Below are 6,696 nucleotides of genomic sequence, written 5' to 3' on the forward strand. Positions count from 1 at the left end.
AGTTGCAACCCCTCCTTGTTCTCTTAACTTGTTTTTGTCCTGCTACACCACTGAATGCATTTGCTGATCCGTGGCAAGGAGCTGCATACGCTCTTCCAAATACCGCCAGTTCCTCTCCCAGACACGTGGGCAGCCCAGTTTGTCTCTCCTGTGTTTGGCTCTGTGCTCCCTCCTGTGCATCAGCCATCCCTGATGGCTTGCAGCTCATATCTGGAGAGAAGAACAGCTTTGGAGATGCTAATGGCCATTTCACGTGCAATCAAAAGCCTAGCGTAGTGGCCATGGACACGGAAGACATCACTTGAAGCTGCATCTGGTGGCACAGACAGGCAGCAGAAAGCCCCCAAGCTGTTGGCCAGGCTCTGTCCATCATACTACATGGCTGAGACAACCGGTGAGGTAGCTAACACAGATGCCTTCATTTTAGAGACTGGGGAACTGAGGCAGAAGGTTGCACAAGGTCACAGACAACAGAAATCTTAATTTCTCAGGAAACAAACCCAAAGCTTTTCCATCACTGAAAGTCTACTTCAGCACCTTGTTGGGGGTATTAAAGACAGCCCTCAGCCCCTCTCTGCAGGGATGATGCTGCAGCACAGGGTCCATAATTCAAAGCAGTGCAATAGATCCTCCCTCCTTAGCAGCTCCCACCTGCTGCCTCCGTGTCCCTGGGCGAGGGAGGCAGCAGTGAATATTCAATTCTCTGAGAAAATTGCAGTGAGCTGTATTGTACCCCTGATTCTTATTCCAGGTGCTCCCGAGAAATCGATATTGCTATCTACTCCTCTGCAGGAGCGTGACGTGCTTGTCTTCATTGCTCTTCATTTTGGAAAAACAGAGAGGAGAAGAGGTTATTGTTTCTCTCTCTGCTGGACATGTGCTATCTCCCAGACCCGCAGCCTGCAGCTGGTTTTCTTTGTCAAATGATTTTGGCTTAGCTGCCGTGATAATTACACAGCTGGGCAGTGGGAAATCCCGCCCAGTAGCTGACGCCTGGCTAATCGCTGCTGGTTGTGTTCGGAGTCTTGAGGACCTGCTGTAATAACACTGCCACTTAATTAGTCTTTTCCTGAGTATCGGCTTTGGAAAGCAAAGGAATTGTAGCTTCCTATATCCTCTTAACTATGTGAGTACATGATGGGTGAAAACAGTCCTGATAAAGAACCACGGAGGGAGCTTATGCAGCTGGATGTCAAACCTTGGCCCTGCCTCAGTTTCCCCTTCTCGGGTTTCTCACTATCTGGTGTTGAGACAATACAAATAACACCCACTCCTAGGGCATGGTTTATTATAAGGTCATTACAGTTCAAATGTCAGAATAAATCTACATATTTCCTTCTCTGCCAGGGCTGTCTATCAAGCCGATCACCTCTCCATTTGTGGGGATTTCATCATGAGCAGCTCCAGATCGCCCTCCAGTCTAACTGTTCTGCTTAAGGGCCTCTAAAACCATCCTGTGCTGGTATTCTAGCTTTTTTTCTAGATTTGTATAAGTGACAGTGTCTCTTCTATACTTGGAAGGTTCTGGTGCATCACTTAATAGTGAGCTGAATTGCAGTAATTTACTGTACTTGTGCTTTCTCCCCGTTTCCCACCTCAACTGGGAAACCTTTTGCAGAGGTTTAAACTAATTTATTCCCCCCGCCTTGCTTCTCGTGGGCTTAGGGGACAGTCACTGTTAACCATGGCTCAGCTGACAAGCAGCGGTGTGCTATGTTAGGCTTAAATAAACTTTGATGAAAACCAAATTAAAAATAGTGTGAGGGCCGTTATTATCCAAATGTGGAAAAAAAAAAAGAAAAGCAAAATCTCACCTGCTCCTCTTCCTCACCATCCACTCAGACCTCTTAAGCCTTCATTACCCTCTTCTCCTCACCTGTCCTGTGAGAACCTACCAGCCTGTCAGACCCTCCTCTTTGTTCCCAACTCCTGACAGGTACCTTCATCCTCATAACCAGCCCCTGACCTGCCTCCTCTTCACCCATCCGTTCCTCATTCTTTTCTTTCTCCAAACCACCCCAAAACCATCCCTTCCTGTCATCAGTTTTTGACGTGGCTGATCCTCCAAATATGCTGCTCAAAGTCCTCCAAGTTGGCACTTTTCCTGAATGGCAATCCTGGTTTTGCCCAAATCTGAGACTCTTCACCTCCCCTCTCCCTCCTGGTATACTCTCCCACTTGCCACCAATGTTGCCCTCCCTACCTTCACCTTCCTTCTCCTGGGCTTCCTCACAGAAGGCCTAGCTCTGGCAGGGTCATTGAATACTTAGCCCAGTGCCTCAACCAAAGAAAACATCCAAATAGACCTTGAAAGCAAGAAAAGATGATATTTCCAGGAAAAAAAGCAGCAATAAGATGGCTCTACTTTATTCTAAAGACTCCAAGATCTCTTAGTTTTAACTGGGCAAAGAATGGCTCTTTCAATGGCCATTTAACGAGAGATTGGGTAGAAGACTGAAATTCAAAACCTGGTCCAAATTCACAGAACTTCAGGAAGTTGAGATTTGTTATTGTAGTTTGGATCCGTGTTGTAAAAGTGCAGTCTAAAGTTTGGCACTCAAACTCTAGTCCAAATTCCCCTCACTTCTGTGCAGTTTCTGGTTTCACTGTTGGGTCAGAGTAAAGTTATCCCTGGAGACAGGGTGCAAACACCTCCTTAGTGCTGAGTTGGGTTCACTCTTCAGCTCCATCTCTGAGTTCAGTGCTTGGGGTAGAAAAGCATTAAAGTTCTTAATTTTCTTTTTAGTTGCTAGTATTGTGTTTGTGTTACAAGTCCATAATACTTAGTTTTTTCCTGTATGTTTTTCATGTCCACTTTTCCTGTGCCAAACCTTGAATATTAATGCAGACTGTATCACCCATGTACTTTGTGGAGCTTATGTGGTGGGCCCAGAGCCATCAGCTCTAACGAACCTGTGGGTAAATGCTGTTTGGATGCTTTGGAGGACAGGTACCAGCACCTTCATCTCCCAGAACCATGGACACAAATGTGATTCTAGTACAAGTTCTACTGATTTTAGACTTCAGATACTTATTTTCCTTTGCTACATTTCTTAATGTCCACAGACATAGTTGGTATTTCATAGAAAAAGTTCAAGCCATTTCCACCTCAGAGTTTTTTGTCCCTGGGTGGGTCAGCCTGGCTGGTCCACAGTCATAAAGCTTGGCCACAAGGTGGTCAAAACCAGACCATGGTCACAGCCCTGAGTCCTGTGGGCGATAAAAGTGAGCTGGGGAGAGGAGATAAAAGCGAAGGTGTGATAGTCCCTCCAAGGGATCTGCTTACAGAGTTGGATGAAATTGTTCATTCAAAACATTCTTTTTGCCGAAAACGTCTTTAAAAAAAAATTAAAAAAATTCTGTGGGAAACGTCCAATTTCAACAACAATTTTGGGGTTTTCATTGAGAAAGAAAAAGCTTGAAAAATGTGCAGTTTTTTGGCAAAGGAAAGCTAAAGAGTTGGCGAAAACCCAAAACAAAACCAAAACCCAGAAACCCCAAATTGTTTTGGTTTGTGGCCAAAATGTTTTCAGTTTTTGATTGCCAGAAACCAAACATTTTTCAGTTTTTGCTTTTTCAATGAAAACCCCTGAACTTCTGCAGAAAAACGTTAAGATAAGCTTTTGTTTTCACTTATTGTCTTTTGTAGGAACAGAAACAATTTCTGGCTTTACCTTTTTCCCATGTGGATGGATGCGTGTGTGACTGGGATTGCGATGCCTCATTTGTGAGCTCCCTTTGCGTGTCCACCTGAGGTGCAGCATTTTCTCTTCCTGGCTTAGCTCCTCCAGCCCTGGCTGCCTGCCCATCACTGGCTGTCCATGGATAGATTTGAGCATCCCCTGCAAAATACTTTGGACCTTCAGCTTCCAGAGACGTCAGTAGCGTCTGAGAATGGCAAACACATTGTGGGAGTAGCTGGGCATCACGCAGGATCTGGCCCTCCATGAAACTACCTTCGTTTTGGCAGGGAAGTCTGCATTATGCAACACCTCTTGGCTTCTTAATTGTGATTTTCCAGCCTTGCTTCCCACCCACCGTGCCTGGGATTACACCTGTCTTAGTGTGCGTGTTCTGCGTTGCTGTGTTCCAGCTTGGATACACTCCCTTAAAAACAATTACTTCATGTGGTGGATCTAGCTAACACTCCTTCGCAGCTCTCAAGCTGCCTCTGACCCTGCAGATGCTAAGTGTTAGCACTTGTGCTCTAGTTGCTGTAATTCTCATTACCTCAGCGCAGACAAGACCTCTTTACACCTTGAAAGCTTTAAAATCTTTTAGGGGGATCAGCTATGGAAGGTTGGATGGTGGTGGTTGGTTTTTTTTCTTCCCAATGATGCCGATTGCCAGTATCTGCCAATTACTTCACTGGAGCTATGTGAGATGGGCACCCGTGGAAGCTCAGCCAACTTTTTGCCTTTTACCACCCTGCTGAAGTCATGGCCAAATATAAAGCTAGGCCCTTGTGGGTTTTCTTCTCGGTTTCACATGTGAAGGTGACCAGCTGTTGATTGAGTGTTGCAGAGATCTTTGGAGAACAGTATGCGCTCAGCTTGGAGATGAAGGGCTAAATTCAGACCATTTGTGTTCTTGGCATGATGCTCGTCCTCATTGGCTCTGTGTTTGCTTTAGAAGTCAGACTAGCTAGCATGCCCCGGCTGCCGGCTAACGTGGACTAATTCTGACTCTCTTCAGGCTTCAAGGAAACAGATTGTGGAGGGGTTTTCATCACAAGAGGAATTAAAGAAGCTAGCAAGATATCTTAACCCGAACCATGTCACTGATGGCTTTCAATCAGGAAGGAGGACAGATGAGATTAACCTCAAAAACCCCTCGGCTTCCTTGCGGAGACTGTAAACCACAGTGCCAAGTGAGACAGGAATGCAGGAAGAGGATCATTTTTATGTGGACATGTAAGGGACTGGACTTAGACCACCAAGCCCATTCCATATTGGCCACTGAACAGTCATCAGAGGGTGTTGACTTTTGACCACTACTGTTTTCGTTAACAGGGAAAATAAAACCATATGTTGCCTAAGTAGATGCACAAAACTTTTCTCCAAATCCCTACAGACAAACTGTCAGCAGCAAAAGTATTTACTTTGGTAATGCAGCTGGGCTTAATCCCAGCCCCATTGTGTTTGTGCATGCCTTTTCACCACTGAGCTCAATAACATGCTGTTTGCGAAGAGGGTGAATGAATGCATGCAGTATGATTTCGGTTATTAGGCCTATCGGTTACAGCCCGAGACAAAAGGCTGGAGTCAACAATGGTAGCGCTACATAGGCACTGCTCATACTTCAAGTTAGGCTAAATGGAAATCTTAGTCATCAGTCACATCAACTAGCCATCAGCTTGAGGTAGGCCAGTGGGACTTGGCCCGGTGGTGCAGATCCTCAGCTGGCTTAAATCAGCGTAAATCCAGTGTAGTCCAAGGAGCCACAGCTGAGGATTCTGGCGCCTACTGTCTATTTGTGAGTTTAGTGGTTGCTGAATACTTAATTTGCTGGGCTGCAGGCTCCCACAGCTGAGCGATGGATGTGCTCGCAGCCTGCTCCTTCCTGACTCGGAGGACAGCAAACCCTGGTGAGGTCCTTGTCTGGGACCTCTGCAGGTACCAGCCTTCATCTGAGGGTTGGAGTCCTGGGTGACTGCTCCTCCTCTCCCACCTACTGTCCCAGGGAAAGCGGTGTCTCTGTGTTGAACAAGCTGGTTGAGACATTGCAAAGACTGAGGGCAAGAGCAGTAGCTGGGCTAGGTGCTCATGTTAAGTAGATTTATAATTAGGAGGGTTTCAGGCAGTGAATTGGTGATGGTGACGGCGATGGGGGATGCGCTACAGCTCTGATCTCAGGTTAGGTACTCTATGATGCGCTCTCCATGGATGACACGTCCAGGCATGAGCTGCCTCCTTCTGTGATAAGCTGACATGCAAGGAATATGTTGCATGTGTTTCTGCAGGGCTTTGGCTTGTGCATGCATTCAAAATGGTGCCGTCACTGAGTTTTTGAAGCTGTCAGTGGCTTGGGTGCAGCTGATATCATAGAATCATAGAATGGTTTGGGTTGGATCCCTTCCAACCCAAAGGTCATCTAGTCCAAAGCCAGGGACATCTTCAACTAGAGCAGGTTGCTCAGAGCTCTGACGAACCTGACCTTGAATGTTTCCAGGGATGGGGCATCTACAACCTCTCTGGGCAATCTGGTCCAGTGTTTCACCTCCCTCATTGTAAAAAATTTCTTCCTTATATCTAGCCTGAATCTACCCTCTTTCAGTTTTAAACCATTAACTCTTGTCCTATCACAACAGGCCCTACTAAAACATCTGTCCTCATCTTTCTTATATGCCCCTTTAAGTATTGAAAGGCTGCAATAAGGTGTCCCCAGAGCCTTCTCTCTTCAGGCTGAACAACCCCAACTTTCTCAGCCTGTCCTCATAAGAGATGTTCCATCCCTCTGTTCATTTGTGTGGCCCTCTTCTGGACCTGCTCCAACGGGTCCATGTCTTTCCTGTGCTGAGGGGTCCAGAGCTGGAGGCAGTACTCCAGGTGGGGTCTCACCAGAGCTGGGTAGAGGGGCAGAATCACCTCTCTCGACCTGCTGACCAAGTTTCTTTTGATGCAGCCCAGGACACGGCTGGCTTTCTGGGCTGTGAGTGTGCATGGTCGGCTCACGTCCAGGTTTTCATCCACCAGC

This window comes from Chroicocephalus ridibundus, chromosome 5 (genome assembly GCF_963924245.1).
Source record: "Chroicocephalus ridibundus chromosome 5, bChrRid1.1, whole genome shotgun sequence".
Classification (NCBI taxonomy): Eukaryota; Metazoa; Chordata; class Aves; order Charadriiformes; family Laridae; genus Chroicocephalus; species Chroicocephalus ridibundus.